The sequence below is a fragment of the Giraffa tippelskirchi genome, chromosome 9, assembly GCF_054371585.1.
Source record: "Giraffa tippelskirchi isolate mGirTip1 chromosome 9, T2T-mGirTip1v1.2.pri, whole genome shotgun sequence".
NCBI lineage: Eukaryota > Metazoa > Chordata > Mammalia > Artiodactyla > Giraffidae > Giraffa > Giraffa tippelskirchi.
This window is the reverse complement of record NC_137283.1, coordinates 145696594-145721692: the sequence shown is the minus strand read 5'-3', so window position 1 is coordinate 145721692 and position 25099 is coordinate 145696594. Positions and strand designations below refer to the sequence as shown.

Here is a 25099-nt window from a genome sequence, read left to right as displayed (position 1 = left end):
CTTCTGCATGGACTGACAGAGGGATCAATGCACTGGGCTGCTCCTTTCACTGACCCAGTTTTCCTTGTTGCTGAGAAGAAATAGCACAGTGCTTTGGTACCCAAATTGTACCTCAAATAAAGGAAAATCTGTGTGTTTCAAGAATTAACCTCATCAAGGTTTGCCTCTTGATGTGTGGAGAAGATGTCAAGGCCAGTACAGAATTGTCCATGCAAGGGAAGCTCAAATACTTTGCTAAAAAGACATACCTCATCAGCCTTATGTGTGTTGAGAGTATAGAATCTGTGTCTTCACAGTTTCAAAAGAATGGTGGGATAAGAAAGAAATGAATGACCACACGGAAAGGATTTTACCTTTAGAAGGCTATTTTATTATTAATGATGTGTATTAAAAACATAAACTATCCTGAACTGTCAGTTCTTTAAAAGAGTACCTGACATCCCTACTTTAGATTATACTTATAACAAATCTACAAAATCAGTAAGAGAGACCAAAATAATAACAAATGGCTTTTTCCATGCATCAGCCAGGGATTTTTGTGTCCCAGAATTAGATCTTTAGATTTCTATAGCTTTGGGCTATGGCTTTATCAACCATAGCAATGAGATTTCCAGGTTCTAAAGAAGGAGCAGGTAGAAAATAAGCCTACATGACAGGCTAATAGTTTGTGAAAAATAAGCACCAGATAGAAGGCATGGGTTACAGGAGGACAGTCACCAGAGAAAGAGGCAATGGAGGCAAACAAGTGAGAATGAGAAGGTAATTAAGGAAGGCAATTTCTTCTTCCATCACTGAGCCAAGAAGGCCCTTCAAGTTTATTAAAAAAAAAAAAAAAAATCAATGGATCTTTATCCACAAAGTACACATCTTTTGGCCTTATTCACCACTCTGACCAATCACTGTTTTCTGCATTCTACTTCATGTTGAACTGAAATCTGGAAACTATTTCTTTGTGCTGTGGCACCATTGGTCTGTGGATTACAGTGCACATGTGTCCAGTTAAAGAACAAATCTTCAGGGTCAGAATCAATCACGTAACTTGTATATTCCAAATGCATTCTATTGCTGAGAAACTTAAGGGGGGTTAGTAACTGGTCCAAGATCACACAGTTGCTAGGCAGAAGGGTGAGATTTAGGACCAGCTCTAGATGGTTGCAAGTCTATAGTGTAGTACCATGCCTCATGTAAAACGTCATCAGTCAGTATTCTTTGATGGACTAGATGGTAAGAGAGCAAATAAAGTTAAAAAAAAAATTTAAATCTAAAAATGCCACCAACTTGAGAAGAATATTTCCATATTTCATTTTCTAGTTTCCTTAAAAGGATATAGGAAGGGATTCCACGATTGGATATAAGAGGAGCAAGCACTTCTTTCTAATTCATCAGAAATTAGAAATTTTCTTTCATAAGTCATTGAAACTCGCATGCTTTTGTTTCTCTGAAAAAAGGAAGACATGACACTAAACATTAGGTTATACTTCTTAATTAGCTTAGAACCTTAGATGATGACCCTATGCCAAACATTAGAATAGCAACTAGAATTTTAGGACATGTATTCCAAAATTCTTGATTACTTATTTTAAAAATAAATAAATAGGGAAAAAAACATGGATGTGACCTCTCCCACTTGAACCGGCTCTCTTGAGGTTCACTGAAGACTCTCAGCACAAAGATCCAGAGAAAAATCTAGGAGCTCCCCCTATAGCCTGCTTCTCCCCCAGTTACCACAAGAGATGAAACTGGGGCTTGTTTAAGTGTGGGCTGTCAATCTTGACCCTCACACAAAATTTGAGAGAGTAAGGCTGGAAAGAGGAAGAAATGTGTTCTCTAGACACAGAGCAATTTATTATTGTTACATTAATTGCACTGAAAGAAACACTGATTGATCACGTACTATGTGCTCTGTGTTGTGTATATAATAATAAGCAGTACGAGGTTCTGCCCCCAAGAACCTGACAAAATCCCTAATTAAATTCCAAGGTGACACAATGGTGTTTTCATAGAATAAGGTGAAGGCAGAAATAAGGGAGGGATCAGTTCTACTAGAGAAAAAGAGAGTTCTGAGAGTAACAGGTAGGGAAGGGCAGAGAAGCAGTGGGAATAGCATACACAAAGGGACAACGGCATGAAACACAGAGTAGATGTGAAGAAAAACAAATAATTTAGTGAAGATAATAAGAGCTGGGTAGCGCTGGAGAGGAAGGGGACATGGTAGTGTTTGGAAAGGAGGCAGAGACTATAGCATAAAAGACCTATAAGCCTGGTAAGAAACTTAGGTTTTAGCTTGAAACTATGAGATTCTAAGAGATGTAAGCAGGAAAGTGCATTTTAAAATACTTAAGTCCGACAGAGTTGCAGAAACAAAGAGAGTATAGGAAAAATCCATGAAAGTTTTGAGGGCCTAGACTGAGACTTTAACAGAAGAGGAAGAAAACTGTAGGCTGGATATCAAGGTGGCAAAATCGACATGATTTGAAAATCAATTCAATATACGTAGATAGAAGTCAATTAAATAGGTGACACTTCAATTCAGATGTCTGGCTTGGATAGCAAGATGATGGGCGATGCCATTTCACCATGACAGGCCAGATCTGTGTGCTGGAATAAGGTAATAATGTGAGTGTTCCACACACTGAGTTTGCGGTATCTGGGGAATGGAAAACTGAGTGAAGATGTCCAAGGTCTTGAACAGACACAGATTCAGTCCATGGATCCAGATTATCATGTGTCCACAGTTAAAATTTTGAGATCAGATATCATCATTTAGGGATAAAATTATGGAGCAAAAAACTAAAATCCAAGGGCAGAGTCTCAGAAATAGAAAGGCATGGCAAAGGGAGGAAAGAAGAAAACCATGGAGAGTCATGTCCTAGAAGGAGAGGAGTCTGCAGGAGGAGGGGGCATCACCACTATCGAACCTCACAGGGCAGATGAGAAAGTATTAATAGCATCAAATTGGTCAAACAGAAGATATATATATATATACCCATTTCTAGGAGCAGAGTGGATGGGTCCTGAAAAAGTGAAGATAAAAAATAGAAACTACTTTTCCATATGCCTGGTTGTAAAGGAGTGCCCTGATACAGGGCTCTAAGAAAAGGAATACAAGGGACTTACACAGAGGTTAATTTCTAAATGAGAACAACTTTAGCATGTTTCCGAGGTGTTGAGAAGCTAGTGAAGAGGATAAGTTTAAAAATACAGAAGAGGGGTAAATATAGAAGAGAGGAGAGAAGATGAATGAGCTTAAGATCAGCTGTAAATAGAAGTGTCTTTCCCTAAGGCTGGAGGGAAAGAAGTGAAGATGTGAGTGAGCATAAAGTTTATCCCACTTCAACTTCAATTATCTTTGGGATACAGACAGCAGCTTTACCAGCTAGAAGAGGAAAGGGCAAGTGCAGAAAAAGGAGCTTGAGGAGAGGAGTTAAAATCTGTAATAAACATGGAGCCAGGGAGAGGAAACTGACCAGATGCAGACAGAAATCTTGATGAGTCATGTAAATGGGTCATCTGAGACTGGAGACCATAAAATAATCCGGATACTGAGAACTCAGGTGTGTGATGTTCTCTAAAGGTTAGATTTATTACAAGATTTGCATGATGGAAAAACAAGGATAATCATTAAAACACTCAGAAAAGAATTTGGTTGAAACAACAAATTGTGAGGTCTGTTCTGAATAGATAAGAATGATAAAATCATGAGAATGAACAGGGAAGAAAAGATGCAAGGATAAGGGACGAAAAATCTCAGTGGTAGTGAAGAATCAGCAAGCATACTAGATATTTAACATGTGGGAAGGATGGGATGAATTCATAAAGGAAATTTACATACTGTCCCCACTGTCCTTTAAACCTGTTGGGTAAGGGGACGGGGTAGAATGTTCTCTTTCTCTAGAAGAGCCTAGCCCCTCTTAGGTAGTGAACGGTTCTACAGCTTCTTTAATTCGCAAACATTCCAATCATCAAAATTGGCCAGTACAATACCAATCGCAATTCAACTCTCATTGAAACATGAAGCTTATCTTCTTCTTCTCCTTGAGCTAGGACTAGTTATAGCTGAGCTGCCCACCACTTGGGGAGGTACATTTGTAGCTGTTTTCTTCTCTCTTTCTCCCCACAGACCAAGCTATTTTAAACCTTGCCAGAACTGAAGCAGAGCCAAGCTGAGGGAGAGTAAGGGGGACTGGAAAGTTCTTATTTGACTATAACAGTTTAAAGAAGGCTTTCATTCTCTCTGAATATGGAAAGGATTTAACACTTATTCTTCTCCCCAGTCACTTTTGTGCCTTCTTCACAGATTCCCCTTGTGGACCCCTCTGACTGCAATTATCATCATGGACATAATCTTCTCATTCACCAAACTACTCCCAATTCCCTCCAAATTTCTGTCCTGGCTTTTTACTGCTTGACCCCTTACCCGGCAAGGCAACAACTTTATAAAAGAAGAAAAGGAGAAAAAAATACACACATAAGATTATATATACTTACATATTTACTTCGCTTCATCCTGTGAATTTAAATTACTGTCTAATATTTCATTTCAGTCTGAAGTTCCTTGAGTATTTCTAGTAAGACAGGTTGGCTAGCAACAAATTCCCCAAGTTTTTGGGTACCTGGGAATATCTTTATTTCATTTTCACTTTTGAAAGAGAGGTTTGTTGTATATAAGACTTTTGATGGACAGTTTTTTCTTTCTTTCAACATTTTGGGTATATCATTCCACTGCCTTCTGACTCCATTGTTTTGGATGAGAAGTCAACCATTCATTGTATTGTCATTCCCCTGTATATAATGAGTCACTCGTTTCTTGCTGCTTTCAATTTTTTCTCTTTGTGTTTTGGATTTCATCAACTTCACTATTATGACCTAGAAGTGAGCCTTTTGTGTTTATCTTAACTGGTGTCTATTGAGCTTCTTGGATTTGTAAATTAATGCTTTCATCAAATTTGGGAAGTTTTCAGCCATTATTTTCTCAAATATTTTTTCCTGCCCTTTTCCCTCTTTCCTCTCCTTCTGGGAGGTCCATTACATGTATACTGCTACAATGACATTATCCCACAGGACTCTGCTTGTTTTTCTTCCATCTTTTTCCCCTATGTTCTTAAGTTTTCTCTAACTTCAAGTTCACTGATTATTTCTTGTGCCATCTCAAATCTGTTCTTGAGTTCACCTATCGAATTTCTCATTACAGTTTTTGGAATTTTTAATTCAAGAATTTTACTTGGTTGTTAGAGCCTTTTCTCTCTTAAATTTCCCTGTTTGTTGAGTCATTGTCATAATATCTTTTTTTACTTCTTTGAACATATTTTAAGTCTTAGTCTTCAAGCCTACACTTGAACCTACACAGAGTCAGTTTCTATTAATTGTTTTTTTCCTTGAGTATAGGGTCATACTTTCCTATTTCTGTGCATGTCTCATAATTTTTAGTTGGAAAATGGACATTTTAGATAACCTATTATAGAAACTATAAATTCTGTTTTGTTTTTCTGAGGGTTGTTTTCATTTGCCTGGATATAAACTGCAATGCTTATGTGCCCACAATGTGCACTGAACAGAACTATTCATTTTTCTTATTATTATATATCAGCCTGTCTTTTTAGGGGTCATCCTTGTGGCTACATAGCTTTGTGACTCGCCAATAATTTGTGTTGAGACCTTCTGACTATTGATTTATATATGCACCAGGAAGTACACTCCAAGTCTCCCTTCACTTATACGTTATGCTGCAAAAAGAAAAACAAAAAACTGGGATAAATGTAGTTTCCCAGTAGGACAAGTGTTAAGGAGAGCTTATTTACTCAGCCCTTTTAGAGTTATCTCTTTTCCAGAACTGCTTCATTAAATTTCTTGCTAGTCCACTGCTTATCCTAACCTGGACCACAAACTTGGGCAAGTAAAACTACAAGTTTTCACCATTTATTTCCTACCAAGTTCTTTACTTTTAGTAGACAGGGTTATAGATTTCTCCTCCTTCCCCAAATGGACTCTGCTCACTCTGGCAATAATGCTACCAAGTTTTGCAGCCAGCTCTAAGCTGGTAAAACTATACTTCTTGCCAGTTGTGCTGAGGTGGGACAGAAGATGAGAGCAGTCCAAGCAAAAAAGCCATAGACTCCTGCTGTTCTTACCCAAAGCACTCCAATTTTGTTTCAGAATATATGCTTCTCAGGCTTCCCTGGTGGTCTAGTGATTAAGAATCTGCCTTGCAATGCAGGGCACACCAGTACAATCCTTTGTCCAGGAAGATCCCACATGCCATGCAGCAACTAAGCCCTATGTGGCACAAGTACTGAGCCTGGACACCTTAGAGCCTGTGCTTCACAATAAGAGAAACCACTGCAATGAGAAGCCCTTGTACTTCAACTAGAGAGAAGTCCCCACTCACTACAACTAGAGAAAGTCTGTGCACAGCAAAAAAAACCCAGCACAGAGAGATAAAAATAAATAAATAAAAGAATATATGCTTCCTAAATTGTGATCTACACAATGTAGACTCTGTGGTCCAGAGCCCTGAAATATATTTCTTTTTAAAATTTTGCCTAGTTTGTCGGAGATTTACCAATTTCTTCATAGTACCCTAAAATGGAAGTTCCTCTGGGCTGGCCTCTTTTACAATTGCTTCAAGCTGACATGAACTGTTTGGGTACCACATTTGTTTCCTACAGTTTATGCCCTGTGATCTGCATTGGACGGGAGGCAGTACTTTTCCGGACACAGCCCACTTCCATGCCACAAGATGCTTTAAGCTTTCTCAAGCATGAATCTAGCCTCAGTAATCTGTGTCCTATACCTGTAGAGATTCCATAGCAAGCTTTTAATGTGACTTTGTTAGAGTTTCTTTTATGAGACATGAGATTAGGGAGCATTTTCCTCCTGTAAACACACACTTCTCTCTTTTGATGCAGTGAACTCAATAGGATGCCTGTGCTAAGGACTTCTCAGGTGGCACTAGTGATAAAGAATCCCCCTGCTAATGCAAGAGACACAAGAGATGCAGGTTGCATCCATGGGTTGGGAAGATCCCCTGGAGTAGGAGGTGGCAACCCACTCTACGGGCAGAGGAACCTTGTGGGCTATGGTCCATGGGGCCTTAAATAGCAGTGACTGAGTGACTATGACTCAGACTAAGTGACTGAGCACACAGACCCAATAGGGTAACTTTTCTCCAAAGAAATCTAATTTTCTTTAGGCCCAATAATTTAACACTTCTTAGACCTTCAATATGGTTTATGTATGAATTAAACCATGGTGACTTGACTTAGAATTCATTTTAGAAGTAACCTCCTATTGTTTTTAACCTCAACTAAAATTGAAGCAGGAAGAGTCCCATTTTAACATCCTGGGTCAAGAATAATCTGAGCAAAGATTTGCAAATTCATAAGCGAGGTTAGATGGCACAAAAACTACTGCAACATGGGGACTTATCTATTGAGGGCTTACTTAGAACCCCAAAGGGATTATTTCTCTAATTTAGGGAGCTTCAATTTAGTCCATCTTTAGAGATGGATGATATTCTTCTATTTTGCGGAAGGAAGTAACTCTCTTCATGTGCTATTCATGCAGACAGCTGATTAAATGAAACAAAACTGTCCACAAACACAGAAAGTTTCATCCAGAGGCCCCTGTGGATACTTCAATTAATTATGCCTGTCAAGGGAAGATGCTATCGAAGGATGTTATGTTCAGAGAGCACACAGTATTATTAGTGTAAAATTTTGGCAGCCTGTGGCGTGAAATCTCGGACATGGTATCCCTTAATGTATCACCACCCTTAAGAAGATGAAAGGAGAAGAAACCTCTCTGCTTGCCTATTTCACAAGTTAAAAGAGATTTAGGAATGGAAGAGCTCAGTTGTAATGTAGTAAGTTAACAATGGATTACAAGAATCTAATAATTCCTGTCTTACTTTTATTTTACTTAATTAAGTAGGCAAAAGGCAAGAGTCATATCTCTCAGAAAACAGTGCTTCAGTACTGCTAATGTTGGACCAGAAAGATTTGTTGAATGAGCATCTCAACTTCCCTAGCGATGTCTTCAATCAGAAAAGAAGACTTCAAGTGAACAATCATCTATAGGGGGTCGGGGGTAGGGGTGGATGATGAGATATGGCACACACATGCATAATAAGCACATTTATTTTATACATATAGGAATACAGCTGTCTACTTAAATAGTTTTGGCATCTACTGGAAGCATTAAACACACTGTAGGCAAATTCTTTCTCATGGTCTCAGTTTCTTCATCTGTATAATAAGAGAATTTAACTAAAATCACAGGTAGGAAATAAAATTTGTCCACCAAAGCAGAATGGTACTTGTTATATGAGTGCCATAAAGAAAAGAATTTTTGAGGCTATACAAAAGCCTAGGAGAAAAGTGCACTATGATGAATAAAAAATGTTTTCTGTGGTCAAAGGATAGGAGACTCGTGATTTAAGCGGCCATTTTGCCATCCTTGGAAATATATCTAAGGATTCTTTAACATTCTATGATTTTATAACTCTATGTTATAGTCTGTATTATATCTTCTAGAACAAGGCAGTCTGGTTTGTAAACAGAAATAGATCCATGCCACAGAGAATTGAGGATGAAACTGGTTTCATTTGTGGGCAGATCAGTCACTCATTTTTCTGATGAGATTTGGGAAAGGAGAGTGGATAGAGTTCTCTTGCAGCACTAATTCTAGACATGCTTTTCATGGGTCAAATTTTTTCCCGCAGATTATATATAATCACCCCTATGAAAATAACTCACCACACTAAAATGAAATTGAATAATACCAATGATCTCATATATTTTAATTGAAATTTTAACTTTATAAAATGCTTTCACATTCATTTTTCTCCTGCATCATTGTCATTTCACAATAACTCTGTAAGACAAATATCCTTATTCTTATTTCAGGAGAGGAGTCTGATGCCAAGTAAGGTTCAGTGAATTGGTTCCCAAGACTCCCTGACTAGAGACGGTAAGTGTTAGAGGTGGCACATCAATGCAGTGCATTTAACACCACGTCCAGATATTTTTACATCACAGCTGATCCTTTTCAGGAAGTAGTTTTCAGTAGGAAGGTGAGAAAGGGCATAAAAGCAGTAGGTGCTGGAGAAGGTGGGAAGGGAAGCTGGCGGTGATGGTGGTCAGATGTTTGGAGAAGAAAAGGGAAATCAAAATCTCTGAGCCACACATCACTGACTCCCACATTCGTTTCTCAACATCCTTTACTGTGTATCAACCATCACCTCTACATCTCCGAGAGAACTTTTGATTTTCAGCCCACCCTTCTACCCCACCAAATCTACTCCCTCCACAGTTTTCTATATACTGTTTACATGGTATATTAGCCTGCTGTGGCTGCCATAACAGAATACCACAGACTGAGAGGCTTAAACAACTGAAATTTATATGCTCACAGTTCTGGAGGCCAGAGTCACGATCAAGGTGCCAGCGGGGTTGGTTTTGGTGAGAGGTCTCTTCTCGGCTTGTCAACAGTAGACTCTGAGCTGTGTCTTCACATGGCCTTTCCTCTGTGGGTGCAGAAAGAGATCTTAGGTCAACACCATCCTAACAGATTATGTCCTTGATTTTACGGCCTCATGCTGTGTGCTCAGTTGTATCTCTTTGCGACCCCACAGACTGGAGCCTGCCAGGCTCCTCTGTCCATGGAATTTTCTAGGCAAGAATAATGGAGTGGGTTGACGTTTATGGCTTCATTTAACTTTAATTTTACCACTCTAAAGGCCCTATCTCCAAATACAGTCACATTGGAGTTAGGACTTCAATATATGAATTGCGGGTGTGGGGGGACACAATTCAGACTATAGCACATAGCATACAAACTTTCACCTACTATTCAAGACAAAATACTAGGCATTATCCTTGATCCCTCTTCTTCTCTCACATCCCACATCCAATCAATCTACCTTTACTATTTTTTAAAATTAATTTATTTCATTGCTCCATATTTTAGTTGTAGCATACAGGATCTTTGATCTTCCTTGAGACAAGCAGGATCTTTAGTTGCAGCATGTCAGATCTAGTTTCCAGACCAAAGATCAAACCCAGGCCCCCTGCATTGGAAGTGTGGAGTCTTAGCCATTGGGCCACCAGGGAGGTCCCAATCTACCTTTAAAACATACCTCTACATCAGTGACATCTCATCACCTCCCCAGCTATAGCTGAAGACCAAATCATTTGATCCTTCACCCAGACCACTGAGATAGCATCCTATCTGGTCTTCCTGCAAAGCTGTCCTTTAACCCTATAAATCATATTATTCTTCTTTTGAAAGCCATTAATGTTTCCCATATCGCTTAGAATTCAATCCAACCTCTTCCTTAGGGCTAGGAAGGTCCTGAACAACTTGGCTCCTGATTGTCTCTCCAAAGTAATTTCTCCCCAGAAATTACTAGGCCCCCCAGCCACCCTGGTTCTCTTGCTGGTGCTTAACCACTCCACATTATTCCCGTCTCAGGTGCTGGCCCTTTTCTCTTCCTCCTACCTGGAATGCTCTTTTCAAGAACTGCCTATGTCTCACCCTTCACATCAGTGGTCATCAACATGACCAAACCACGTGAAATAGCCTCCAGCCCTCTTAACTATCTCAAACACATAGCTCACTGTTTTCAGCAACAGGACTTCAACATCCTAGGAAACTCTTTCCAAGGAGGATTGATTTGCAAATAATGATATTGCTTATTTCAGAAACTTTTCAATATTCATTTATCCAAATAACACTAGACTTCATTCAAGTAAATTAGCTGGGTTGATCACTTTCCTCTTCAATTTCAAACCCAAAGTGTGTTCAACAATCTCAGTCTGGACTGACACTGAAAAGACTGCCTTAAACTAGACCTTCCAAAATTCATCAATATCCTATGTTTTCTTTCCCCACCTGGGGCACATCTAAAACTGTCAAGGCACTGTTCTTCCTTTCAGCACTGAAACTGCAATAGTGATTAGCTCAGCTTTGCTTGCTCAGTGGGTTATTCTAATGATTTGGGAGAGGAGTTGGCACTTGACTCTGCCCACCTTTCTACTTACCCTGTTTAATTTGTATTCATACCATTTATTACTAACAGATACATACATAATCATTTACTTGTTACTCATTTATTATTTTTTTCCTGGAATAAAATATAAGATCCATAATGGCAGGGATATTTTTTGTCTTATCCTTGGCAACAATCCTGGCAAAAATAGGACAATGCCCAGCACATAGTAGGCTCTCATTAAAACTGTTAATAAATGAGTGAGCTCTGTAGGTTGGCTGAGCCAGGATCAGGAAGACAAGGCACATATAGAAGTCTCATATTCAGTGAGATGAAATGAATAAGATGAAGCATCTCTGGATCTCTGGAAAGATTATAGAGGCTATAGACTTTCCCTTTGAATCCTGCGCAGCACTGAACCACCAGGGCACAGATGCCATGGGTGCCACAAGGCTGGTCTCCTGGGGATTCTGTTCATTCTGGTACCCCTGCCCCACCAGAGCAAACACGATCATCACCATTTTTCTGCTCTGCTTTCCTCTGTCACCTTTATTCTAACTCTTTCCTTCCATCCAAGGAAAAAGGGACATGACAAAGTAGGATATCTAAAAACATTTCTGGTCCTCTCTGCCCTTTCTCCTAAAGTTTGAGCCCTATATAAAACCTGGCCAGAGTGAGGTTATGTAAGAGACATCTTCACATATTGGGAGGAGCATGTATACTAGGGCTGCCAGGTAAAATGTAAGATGCCAACTTAATTCTGAATTTCAGATAAACAGTGAATCATATTTTAGCATAACAGAACCAATATTGCATGGGATGTACTTAAACAAAAAAATTAATGTGTTGTTTATTCATATTTAACTGAGTGCCCTATATTTTTGTTTGCTAACTCTAGCAACCCTAATCTATTAACTTATAAATAGGCACAGGTAATAAACATAAGCAGAAAATTGAATGCATGTCCTCATATATTAAGGATGATTGGGGCTTTTGTCAATTATTTTTAAAAATATAAATCCCTATGAAACAGTGATTTCCCATTAAAATATCTTGAAAGTACTGCAGTAAGGAACACATTCCAAGCCAATTAAAGGCATAGCCATCTCTAACTCTTTGGCATATCTTGAGATTCATACAGCAATAAATTGTACACACTAAATAAATGCTATGGAGAAACAAAGACCACACAAATGAGAAAAAGGAAAGCCTATATTCAGAGTTGCTGTAGCACAGGAGTCAGCCTCTGTCACTTACATTTTGGCAGAGGCTCAACTGCAGGCAGCAGAACGGGAAAGCATTCTAGTGGACAAAAGAGAAGGCTTCAGATGTGCCCTGACTGTAGGCTGTTGGCACAGGGAGTTGTAGGTGGTGAACTAGAGCAAGGGATCCTACATGATTGACTAGGATTATGTATTTGGCTTTCTCTGGTTGGTCCTGAGTTGGAGCAGGGACAAAAATTAGTGAAGCGTTAATCAAGCCTTGGCCATCTGTGGCTGAATGCTAGGGGTGATAGTTTGGCTTCTAGTTGTTCCCAGACATAGTAGTCTGGCTTCCTACCAACCTGAGGTATAGCAGGGTGGCCTCCTGGATTGGTTTCCTGGGCAGCTTACTGCAGCTTGTGCGTAAGAGTTCTATTTTTTTGTGGTATGGCCATTGTCTGTTTGTATATTCAGTCCCTCAGTATGAGGCTGCACTATTCAGTACAGTAGCCACTCGACACATGTAGCTATTCAAATTTAAATGAATGAAAACATAACACTTTAAATTCAGCTCCTCATTCACATTAGCTACATTCCAAGCATTCACTAGCCCTATGTGGCTGATGGACTACCGAGCTGGACTGTGCAGATATAGATAGCTTAATAGAAGAGATGACAAAACACTTTTACAACTTTGTTTATTAGACTTCCAAACTCTAGGAAAAGGCAAGCACCATTATCATCCTACTGGAAAATTTCCACCTTCTTCCTTCTCCCTCTGAGTCTCATTTATGCTGTTTTCCCACAACTTTACATTCTCCATTCTCTTCTTTAATCACCAGACTGTGCCTCTGCCCTCTTTTATGCTTTCCCAGTTTGCTGGGTTGATGCTTTCCTTTATTCACAAATTGTTTTGAAAAGTCACTCCAGTGAGCACTTACTGAATCATCTCACTAACTCTGGTTTTCTAGAAATTACCTCCTTTTTAGCTAGCCACAAGGTTATTCCAGAAGCTGACACATCGCTATGCGTGTCACCCACACCCACATCCTCTGGTCCCATTGATTGGGTATCTGACCCAGATGGGTAATCAGTCTGTCCGCTGGGAATTGGAAAACAATTCTTTAACCAGAGCAAGCAAGAGATCTTTTCCCTATTGGGCCGCTGGTCTGCAGTAAGCAACTGTTACTTGGAAGCAGGAGGTACCAGCCATTTTCTACCAGGCCATGCAGCTAATAGGAAAGCAGCGAGCGAGAGCAATGAAACAGATGAACAGAGAGAGAGGCAGAAATGAGAGCTGGAAAGGGCTTTCTGGGTCCCCTGAAGCACTGCAAGCTATTGTTCCTAAGGTTCACCCGCTTCACTGCCCTCAAATTCAATGACATAGTCCATTATCCCGCCAATAAATTTTCTTTTTTGCTTAGAGTAGTTTGAATTAGTTTCTGTTATTTGCAAGCAAAGAGTCCAAATCAATATAAACTGTAATCAAGGGAATTTGGAACTTGCCTACTTAGGCCCTTTTTCCTTCTCAAAGCAACACACACGTGATCGGCAAGCTCTCCTTTACTGCAAGCTGGAATGGGACGTATACAGTTCATTTCCTGAGAAGAAACAAAGCAACACAGGCGATGATGTCCAAAGTAGGATAGGTCTGAGGGACTTCCCAGGTAGCTCAGTGGTAAAGAATCTGCCTGCCAATACGGGAGACATGAGTTCGATTCCTGGGTAGGGAATACCCCCTGGAGGGGGAAATGGCAATCAGCTCCAATATTCTTACCTGGAAAATCTTATGGACAGAAGGGCCTGGTGGGCTACAGTCTCTAGATTTGCAAAAAGTCAGACACAACTGAGCATGCAGGCATGCAGGATAGGTTTACTTTTAAAACAAAGTAGCTCAATTAATAATGCTTACTTCAGAAGTCCTACCAGTAAAAATTGGAAAAGGGAAGGAAGAGGTGGGCATTTTCTGTAATGTTATTTAAATCATTAAAATTTCATAATCAGTTTTTGAAAAAAGAAAAAAAAAACTAAATTCTTACTTTTTATTAATGTATTATATATTTATTCAATAAACATTCATTGAATATCTTTTAGGTAGTGGGGACTATGAAAGACAGTGGAATTCCTACAGTGAAATTGTCAAAAAGCTGAAATTCTTACTTTTGTATAATTATAAAATGAATGCATGTCAAAGATTTTATCCAACTCATTAACAAAGGGACTGTTGGAAGCCAGTCCTCCCTCTATTACTCCACATTCCCACACAGTGTGAGTCTCCTGAGCACTGAAAGTGACTCGCTAGAATGATAGGGAATGTCTTCTCTCCCCCAAGAACCATCTGCTCTTCACAGTTGAAAGGTATTCCTCATGAAGCTGCTTGACTCCTTCAAGGCAGAGGCATCTGCTCCCATTCAATGATTCATACCATCGTTCCTATCCCTCCCCAAGCCAAATGTGTCCATCCAGGGTAAAGATCTTCCCTCCTCCCAGAGAGGATTTGTTTACATTCTGAATAAAAACATAATCTTTTCTCTTTCCCTAGAAGGGAGGAAGGGTGAATGTTCCAGCTCCTATGTAAGCTCTGAGATTCATAATTTGGGGGTTTCTCATCTGTGATGCAACCTCCTACACGCACAGGTGTAACCATCTGGCTCTCAACACTTCACTTAGCAAGGTGCTAGGCGTGAGGAACCAGTGCTACAGTGTTATTGCTATGAATAACAAAGGTGTGACATCCTATTCAGAGTCTAGTGTTTCTGTAAGCAAAGGAATCTCTCAGATCCTTCACTTTTTGACTCAATAGGAAGGAGTAAAATGTTAAAATAGTTCAAAGATAAATCTGAATAATGAATAGAAATATATTATATTGATTATACTGATATTAATTATTACTGATTATATGTATATAACCAGAATAAAAAACTGATGGAATTAACTAACAGATGGAAAACTGGTTAATATCCTATATGGCAGTAAAACATAATGTTTGCAGTATTATTTCAATAAGACATGAGCTATCAAATTCTTTGCATTGCTGTAAATGAGAATCATTTGCGTAACTATCAGTTTTCTGTAACTTCCACATACAGAATTCTACAATAACTTAGTAGAAAGATAAAGGTGTAAACCCATAGAGTCAGACAATCTTTGGAGGGTCCACTAGACAACAAAAGGACATCCAGCAACCTCTTTTGCCATGTTCAAGTCTTAGATAATTTTCCTGAGAGTTTAAAAGAGCAAAGACAGAGATGGCCCTGACTTTCTGGAGCTTAGTCTTGTGAAAGATTGATATTAATCAACTAATGACAGAACAGGTGAATAATTGCAAATTGATAAAGATATATAGTGACATGAGAACATATCTGGGGAAACTGATATGGCTGAGAGTAAGAAAGTGGCCCTTGGTAAAAAAAATATTGCCACAGACCAAGCTTTTATATCAAATTATTACTTTTTAATTGTGGTTAAATTCAGGTGGTACAAGTCAAATGTACTGGTGATATAAGATGAAGGCTAATTCTCCTCATCCCCAGTCACCCTGTTTCTCTCCTGGAAAGAATTAGTATCAACAGTTTCTGGTACATTCTTACATTCTACTCTAAATGTATACATTGTTGTTGCTTAGTCACTCAGGCCTGTCCAACTCTTTGTGACCTCATGGACTGCAGGACTCTAGGCTCCCTGTCCTTCACTGTCCCCTGGAATTTGCTCAAACTCATGTCCATTGAGTCGATGATGCCATCCAACCATCTCATCTTCTGTCGCCCCCTTCTCCTGCCCTCAATCTTTCCCAGCATCAGAGTCTTTTCCTATGAGTCAGCTCTTCGAATCAGGTGGCCAAAGGATTAGAGCTTCAGCTTCAGCATCAGTCCTTCCAATGAATATTCAGGGTTGATTTCCTTTAGGATTGACTGGTTTGATCTCCTTGCTTTCCAAGGGACTCTCAAGAGTCTTCTCCAGCACAATTCAAAAGTATCGGATCTTCAGGCTCAGATTTCTTTATGGTCGGACTCTCACATCTGTACATGATTACTGGAAAAACCATACTCTTGACTATACGGACCCTTGTCGACAAAGTGACATATCTGCTTTTTAACACTCTGTCTAGGATTGTCATACACATATGCATAAATGCATACAAGTATTTTTACACTAAAAACTATATATCAGCCAGTGCTCTGTCTTGCTTCTTTTTTTATTTAACAATTAAGTTATTTTATATCAGTCCTCTTGATGAAAGTGAAAGAGGAGAGTGAAAAAGTTGGCTTAAAGCTCAACATTCAGAAAACTAAGATCATGGCATCTGGTCCCATCACTTCATGGCAAATAGATGGGAAAACAGTGGAAACAGTGGCTGATTTTATTTTGGGGGCCTCCAAAATCACTGCTGATGGTGATTGCAGCCATGAAATTAAAAGACGCTTACTCCTTGGAAGGAAAGTTATGACCAACCTAGACAGCATATTAAAAAGCAGAGACATTATTTTGCCAACAAAGGCCCATCTAGTCAAGGCTATGGTTTTTCCAGTAGTCATGTATGGATGTGAGAGTTGGAGTATAAAGAAAGCTGAGCTCCAAAGAATTGATGCTTTTGAACTGTGGTGTTGAAGAAGACTCTTGAGAGTCTCTTGGACTGCAAGGAGATCCAACCAGTCCATCCTAAAGGAGATCAATCCTGGGTGTTCATTGGAAGGACTGATGTTGAAGCTGAAACTCCAATACTTTGGCCACCTCATGTGAAGAGCGGACTTATTTGAAAAGACCCTGATGCTGGGAAAGATTGAGGGCAGGAGGAGAAGGGGACGACAGAGGATGAGATGGTTGGATGGCATCACCAACTCAATGGACATGGGTTTGGGTAGACTCCGGCAGTTGGTGATGGACAGGGAGGCCTGGTATGCTGCAGTTCATAGGGTCACAAAGAGTAGGACACAACTGACTGAGCGACTGAACTGAATATCAGTACATATAGAGTGCCTTATTCTTTTTAACAACCACAAAACTGTCCATTGAAAGGATGTATTAATATTATCATTTATTTAATCAACTAGATATATTTTTAGTTGAAGAAAAATATGAGTATGACAATTTTAACTAGAATGTATGCAGTGCTACTCTTTTCATACATAAGATTCATTTTGCCCAGGTTTTATGGGCAAAATCCATTATGTTTGTGAAGAATACTGCTGCTCCTTTGAATAGATATCAGCCCCAGTCTTGGCTCTGTTAATTACTAGGTGCAAGATCTTTGGCAAACTGCTTAAATTTATTTACCTAGAAAATTTGGATTATAAACACCTGCCCAATCTGGTTTGAATTTGAGGTAGTAATACATGTCAGTGGTTTTGAAATTTGATCCATGCAGCCCTAAGAGGTAGAAATCTTAGGACTCTGAGACACACCTTCCTTCCCAATCTCTACCTCACACACATCAACTGAGCATCTCAGCCATTTAATCTGGTTATCTATTTTAAGCTTCTAAGTAAGATTTTATTTGAAGACAGGGGAATTTTTTTTAATTTGAAGAAAATTAAAAATTTTAAATTATTAAAATTACTGGAAAATTATTAACTGTACAGTTAGTCAGTGTTAATTGCTCAGTCATGTCCAACTGTTTGCGACCCCATGGACTGTAGCCCACCAGGCTCCTCTGTCCATGGGATTCTCCAGGCAAGAATACTGGATTGGGTTGCCATTCCCCTCTCCAGGGGACCTTCCCAACCCAGGGATCAAACCCAAGTCTCTTGCTTTGCAGGCAGGCTCTTTACTGTCTGAGCCACCAGGGAAGCCCCGATTTATATTTATTTATATTTATACAGCAAAGCATAAATATAAGGTATCGCTGTTATTATCTTTATTGGGATTGAAAAGGAATCATAAAGAAAATGGGCAGTGCAATCAGGAGGCCAGCAAAACCACAGGTGCAGTAGGGATGGCGTGAGAGGTGCAACTGAACCCTCTGCCCTGCAGTGTCCCTCCCTGAGATGAGTCAGCCTATCAAAGGCAATCTTCTATCAGAAGACCTTCTAAGGAAGAAAGCAGAAGGAAACTCAATGCTGGTTTGATTACTTGAGAACAAAAGCCTGAGAGTAGAAAACTCCAAATGAACAACTAAGCACGCACTTCACAACCAGAGTGTTAAGGGCCTAACAGAATCCTGAGTGGAGGTATTTTCAGTAGCCTGGGGGCCTGATGTTATTCTGAAGGGCCACCCTACTCAGCCTTTTCTTGAAAAAAATGCACTTCATCACAAACATACAGTGTCCTAGGCTGAAAACTTCTGTAGTCTCTCTTGAATGATATAAATTATCTTGTTTTTAAGATACAATATCGTTAGTTAGTTGCTTAGTTGTGTCCAACTCTTTGCCACCCCATGGACTGTAGTCTGACAGGCTCCTTTGTCCATGGGATTCTCCAGGCAAGAATACTGGAGTGGGTTGCCATTTCCTTCTCCAGGGGATCTTCCCAACCCATGGATCAAATCTGTGTCTCCTGCATTGGCAGGTGGGTTCTTTACCACTAGCGATACCTGGGAAGCCTTACAATATCATTATGTGATATAAATATTATAATGTCAACTCTCCACATGTGTTTCTATCACACACACATTAAAAAAAAAAACACTTTCCATCTTTGATGTCAGGTGATCAAGTACATACATATACATGGCAAATCTTTTTCTTCCAAGTGCTGTCCATTCAACAAAGAAAGATGTGCTATGCCTTCTCTTACATGGCAAATGCTGCACTAGGCACCAAAGATATAGAGGTGAAGGAGACACAGTCAGACCTGCAAGGAGCTCGGTGTTTGGCGAAGTAACCCAGCAAATGACTAGGAAGGGCCTAACAATTAGAAGAATATTATGGTGAGAATTATTAGAATTAATAGGACTAAACTGCTACAAAAGTAGGGGTCTAGAACATAGACTAATAGTTAATGTGTATGTGTGTGTGTTCACTTGTGTCTGACTCTTTCTGACCCCACAGACTGTAGCCCACCAGGCTCCTATATCCATGAGATTTTTCCAGGGAAGAATACTGGAGTGGGTTGCCATTTCCTACTACAGGGGGTCTTCCCAACCCAGGGATAGAACCCGTATCTTTTGCATCTCCTGCACTGGCAGGTGGATTCTTTACCACTAGCACCACCTGGGAAGCCCTCTACGTAACTGAAAACATTACAGTGTTTGACTCAATTCTCTTCTGGTTCCACTTTCCTCTTATGGTGAAGTTTATCTTTCTAAATGCTCCACCTAGTCAATACTTACAGATTAGCTCTTGAAAAGAATTTACATGTTATTTATAGTTTTGAAACCAGTGTTACTTTCCCTAGTAAATTTTTCATTTATTAATGGTGTAATGAAACATTATTGAATTTTCTATAATGGTGAGCTTTTAGCCTAAAATGTTTGCCCATTTATCTTCTTGATCTGTTTCTTGAGATGCTAATACTCTCAAGCAATGACAGTTTTAACTTTTTCTTTCTGATCTTTATACCTTTCTTTTCTTTCTTTTACTAGAAGGACTAGGACCTACATACCTTGATGGTAATCAATAGTAGGAAGAGCAGGCATCCTGTCTTATTCATGAATTTAATGGAAATACATTCTGACAGTTGATCATTAAACATCATGTTTACTTCTGATATTTTATATTCTTTACCAAGTTAAGAGAAGTTCCTTTGCTGTTAGTTTGCTAAGAGTTTGCATTGCTAACAGATTTACCGTGAGTTGATGTTGAATTTTATCAAATGTGTTTTTTTCTGCATATGGTTCTTCTTTATTAATCTCCAGGAATTGTGGGGCATTAATTCTAATGTTGAACTATCATCTCATTCTGCAATAGACCAACTTGTTTATGATGGTTATTTGTTATATGCTGTTAGATTCAATTTCCTGGCCTACAGTTTTATTTTTTTAATACTGTCTTTTTCTAGTTTTTATAACAAGGTAATAAAAATGAATCACACAGCTTTAGCTCTTTTTATAGTTTCAGGTATATTTTTATAACATATTGCTTAACTAAGAAAATTTGCAAAAATTTGCCTATAAATTTGGCCTAGATATTTTTTGGTTGAATAGGTAAGGAAAAGAATTTTATTTCTGTAGTGGTTAATAATCTATGCAGTTTTTTGTTTAAGTGTGCTAATTTATCATTTTCCTTTAAAAATGTCTGGTCATTTCATCTATTTTCAATTTTTCCCATAAATAATATTCTTTCTTAATTGATGATAAATCTGATGATTTCTTAATGTTTTGTTCTCAAGTTCTTAGCAGATACTAACCTTGACAACTAACCTGTCCAGTTTTCTCCTTGTCAAGGCCCAATATTAATCAGTCTGTGCTTTGACACACTAGCTCCTTCCAAGAATATCAGCTGTTGGTGTTGTTCAGTCACTAAGTTGTGTCCAACTCTTTGTGACCCCATGGACTGCAGCATGCCAGGCTTCTGTGTCCTTCACTATCTCCTGGAGTCTGAGCAAACTCATGTCCACTGAATCAATGATGCCATCCAACCGAGATATCCTCCCCTGCCGCCCCCTTCTCCTTTTACCTTCCATCTTTCCCAGCATCAGACTATCAGTGGATATTGCATAACCCAACTGTTGTCCTGTGACTTGTGACTATAAAAGCTTCTTTAAGGAGATTGTTTGTGTCCCAACTACTTAAAGAAGTAATGTAGCTTCAGGCCAGAGGAAAAATTATTTCTCCCTATTTGAATATTTTGCATTTGCAATGGCTTATTCATTCTTGTGAAGCAGGTCAAAAGCAAAGTCACATTTTACAAACAACAGGAAGACATGCAGGTAGACTATGCCATCTATGCTTTATTTTGAATTTTAGTTTGAATTTTATGAAGAACAGGGAGCTCTCAGCTACTTTTCAGGAGCTATTTGGGGGCACAAGGAGAGCACTCCTTTGTATGACACAGTTAAAAGAATCATGACCCCAAAGACAATGTAATCAACAAGGAGACAGTGTAAAAGTTCTATATGGACCCAGAGAGATGCATTTCATTTAGAACGTTTAGTTCATGGAAGCATTCAACCAACAACAAACAATAAATGTTTGCTGTCTAGAGGTTGTCAGGCAATAGTGCCTTTTTTCTTCTTGGAGACAAAAAACAAAAATCCCCTCCTGCTTCCTTGCAGTGCAAGTCAACGGACTTCAAAATCCTAGATCACTCCCATTTACTTCAAATATGGTCCCTTAATCATTCTCCCTTACTCACCAATGACTTCAGCAACTCTCTATTACACACTCCGGCATAATTTATTGTGATTTCAACATCCACTTCTGACACTTCTCAGGTTCTTGATGTTTTTAGTTCCTATTATTCTTCTCTCAGTCCCACCTGAACCATGCAACCGATGGCCATACCTTGTCAAGATGAAAGGCTGCACTGAACTATCCTTTCATAACTTCACTCTTTCTGATTCCCAGGTTCTGTGTTCCAATGCACTCTAACATTTTCATTCCAGTAATATTTTGACATCACTGAGCCTATGTGTGTGCAATACTTTCACTAAATAGTATGACGCTAATGTGCTCACTTCTCCTTGTGGCCATTTAGGATTCAATGCAGAGCAAACACATTTAATGTCCTTTTCCCACTCTCCCTCCTCTGAATTCCCTCAGCAACACTCAATTCTAGTGGTGCCACCTACTCCTCACCTGTACCAAATCAGCTGAATGAGCCTGGAGAAAACCACACAACTGTGGTGAATGGACTCACCTTAATTAGTTTAAATTTAATTAAATTTTATTTTACCATAAATTAAAACTGGACCATTAATTTGCTAAAATAGTGCTACTGTATATTCTTCAGTTCAGTTCAGTCGCTCAGTCGTGTTCTACTCTTTGTGACCCTATGGACCGCAGCACACCAGGCTTCCCTGTCCATCACCAACACCCAGAGTTTGCTCAAATTCATCAAGTTTGATGATGTTCATTGAATTGATGATGCCATCCAACAATCTTATCCTCTGAACTCCCCTTCTCCTCCTGTCTGCAAACCTTCCCAGCATCAGGGTCTTTTCTAATGAGTCAGTTCTTCACATCTGGTGGCCAAAGTATTGGAGCTTCAGCTTCAGCATCACTGAAAAAGTGAAAGTGAAGTCACTCTGTCATGTCCTACTCTTTGTGACCCTGTGATATGTAGCCTGCCAGGCTCCTCCATCCATGGGATTTTCCAGGCAAGAATACTGGAGTGGGCTGCCATTCCCTTCTCCAGGAGATCTTCCCGACCCAGGGATCTAACCTGGGTCTCCAGCATTGCAGGCCGACTCCTTGGCTGAGCCACGAGGGAATCCCAGTATCTGTACTTCCAATGAATATTCAGGACTGATTTCCTTTAGGATTGACTAGTTTGATCTCCTTACAGTCCAAGGGACTCTCAAGAGTCATCTCTAACATCACAGTTCAAAACCATCAATTCTTTGGCCCTCAGCCTTCTTTATGGTCCAATTCTCACATTCATACATGACTACTGGAAAAACCATAGCTTCGACTAGACAGACTTTTGCCAGCAAAGTAGTGTCTCTGCTTTTTAATATGCTGTCTAGGTTTGCCATAGCTTTTCTTCCAAAGAGCAAGTGTCTTTTAATTTCATGGCTGCAGTCACCATCTGCAGTGATTTGAGAGCCCAAGAAAATAAAGTCTGTCACTCTTTCCATTGTTTCCCCATCTATTTGCCATGAAGTGATGGGACTGGATGCCATGATCTTAATTTTTTGCATGTTGTGTTTTAAGCCAGCTTTTTCACTCTCCTCTTTCACCTTTTCAAGAGGCTCTTTAGTTCCTCTTTACTTTATGCCATTAGGGTGGTGTTATCTGCCTATCTGAGGTTGTTGGTATTTCTCCTGGTAATCTTGATTCCAGCTTGTGATTCATCCAGCCTGGTATCTTGCACGATGTAATCTGCAAAGAAGTTAAATAATCACGGTGACAGTATACAGCCTCAATGTACTCCTTTTCCAATTTTGAACCAGTCCATTGTCCCATGTCTGGTTCAAACTACTGCTTCTTGACCTGCATACAGGTTTCTCAGGAGATAGGTAAGGTGGTCTGATATTCCCAGCTCTTTTAAGAATTTTCCACAGTTTGCTGTGATCCACACAGTTAAAGGCTTTAGCATAGTCAATGAAGCAGAAGTAGACATTTTCGAGGTCCCTTGATTTTTCAGTGATCCAACAGATGTTGGCAATTTGGCCTCTTGTTCCTCTGCCTTTTTGAAATCCTGTTTTTACATCTGGAATTTTTTGGTTCATGAATTATTGAAGTCTAGCTTGAAGGATTTTGAGCATTACCTTGCTAGCATGTGAAATGAGCACAATTTTACAGTAGTTTGAACATTCTTTGGCCTTGCTTTCTTTGGGATTGGAATGAACACTGACCTTTTTCAAAACTATGAATTTATTTGGCTATATCTTTCCTTTTCTCCTTTGCCTTTTGCTTCTCTTTTCTCAGTTATTTGTAAGGCTTCCCCAGACACCACTTTGCCTTCTTGCATTTCTTTTTCTTTGGGATGGTTTTGGTCACTACTACCTGTACAAGGTTATGAACCTCTGTACACAGTTCTTCAGGCACTCTATCAGATCTAGTCCCTTGAATCTCTTCATTACCTCCACTGTATAATCATATGGGATTTGATTTAGGTCATACCTGAATGGTCTAGTGGTTTTCCCTACTTTCTACAATTTAAGTCTGAATTTTGCAATAAGGAGTTCATGATATGAGCCACAGTCAGCTCCTGGTCTTGTTTTTGCTGACTGTATACAGCTTCTCCATCTTCAGCTGAAAAGAATATAATGAGTCTAATTTTTGTGTTGACCATCTGGTGATGTTCATGTGTAGAGTCATCTCTCATGTTGTTGGAAGAAGGTGTTTGCTATGACCAGTGCGTTCTCTTGGCAAAACTCTGTTAGCCTTTGCCCTGCTTCATTTTGTACTCCAAGGCCAAACTTGTAAGTCTCCATAAATATCCCCAAAGTAAAATGTTCATAGAGCTTCCAGAATGCTGAATGTGTGGAGATACTGGGAGAATGGGGCACCCAAAGGAAACATGGAAATTCCAGGCCCCTTCCCACATACCCTGCTCCATGTATCTCTTCCATCTGGATGTTCACCTGTATCCTCTACCATATTCTTTCATTTTTATTATTATTATGTAAGTTTCAGGTGTACATCATTATAGTCCAACATCTGTATAAATTACATACTTTTACAATAAACTGCTTCACAGTGAGTAAATTGTTTTCCTGAGTTCTGTGAACTACTTTAGAAAATTAATTATATCTGAGAAGGGGATTGGGAAACCCATTTTATAAGCCATTGGTCAGAAGCCCAGGTAACAACCTGAACTAACAATTGGCAACTAAAATGGGGGTTGGAGGCAGTCTTGTGGGATTGAGCCTTTGACCTGTGAGATCAGAATTGAGTTAAATTATAGGGCATCCAACTAGTCTTGCAGAATTTCTTGCTGATGGAGGAAAAAAAAAACACATCTAGTATCAGAAATGTACTGGTGTGTGTGTGAGAGTGAAAAAGAAACACATAGAAGTATAGGTTCTCTTCTGAAGTAAGTTTTCTTTAACCTACCCATCTTGCATTCTCTGTCTAGGACCTTATAAATTAAACTAATAAAATATAGATTAACAAGAGAAAACCAAACAGAAGTTTATTAACATGTACATCATCAATGCACATAGGAGCACTCAGCAATAAGTAACTCAAAGGTGTGGTCAGAACTAGAGCTCATATAGTGTCTTAACAAAGAACAATAAATATTTAGAAAAGTGACAAGACAAAGGAAAAGGAAGGACTCTGGACTTCTGGCAGTGGCAAATTGTGGGAAGGCAAATATATGGGGAAACTAATAGTAGATAGGGGCTATGTGATATTGTGATATAT

General features: G+C 39.3%; 1 long non-coding RNA gene across 4 annotated transcripts in view; it reads right to left on the bottom strand.

Annotated features, from left to right (window-relative positions):
• Positions 1–25099, bottom strand: part of LOC145522042 (uncharacterized) — a 233776-nt gene that overhangs the window by 169284 nt on the left and 39393 nt on the right. For all 4 annotated transcript variants that reach the window (XR_014065862.1, XR_014065864.1, XR_014065863.1 and 1 more), the window contains exon 2: positions 9410–9523. This is a non-coding gene — a long non-coding RNA (uncharacterized LOC145522042). The remainder of the gene's footprint in view (positions 1–9409; positions 9524–25099) is intronic.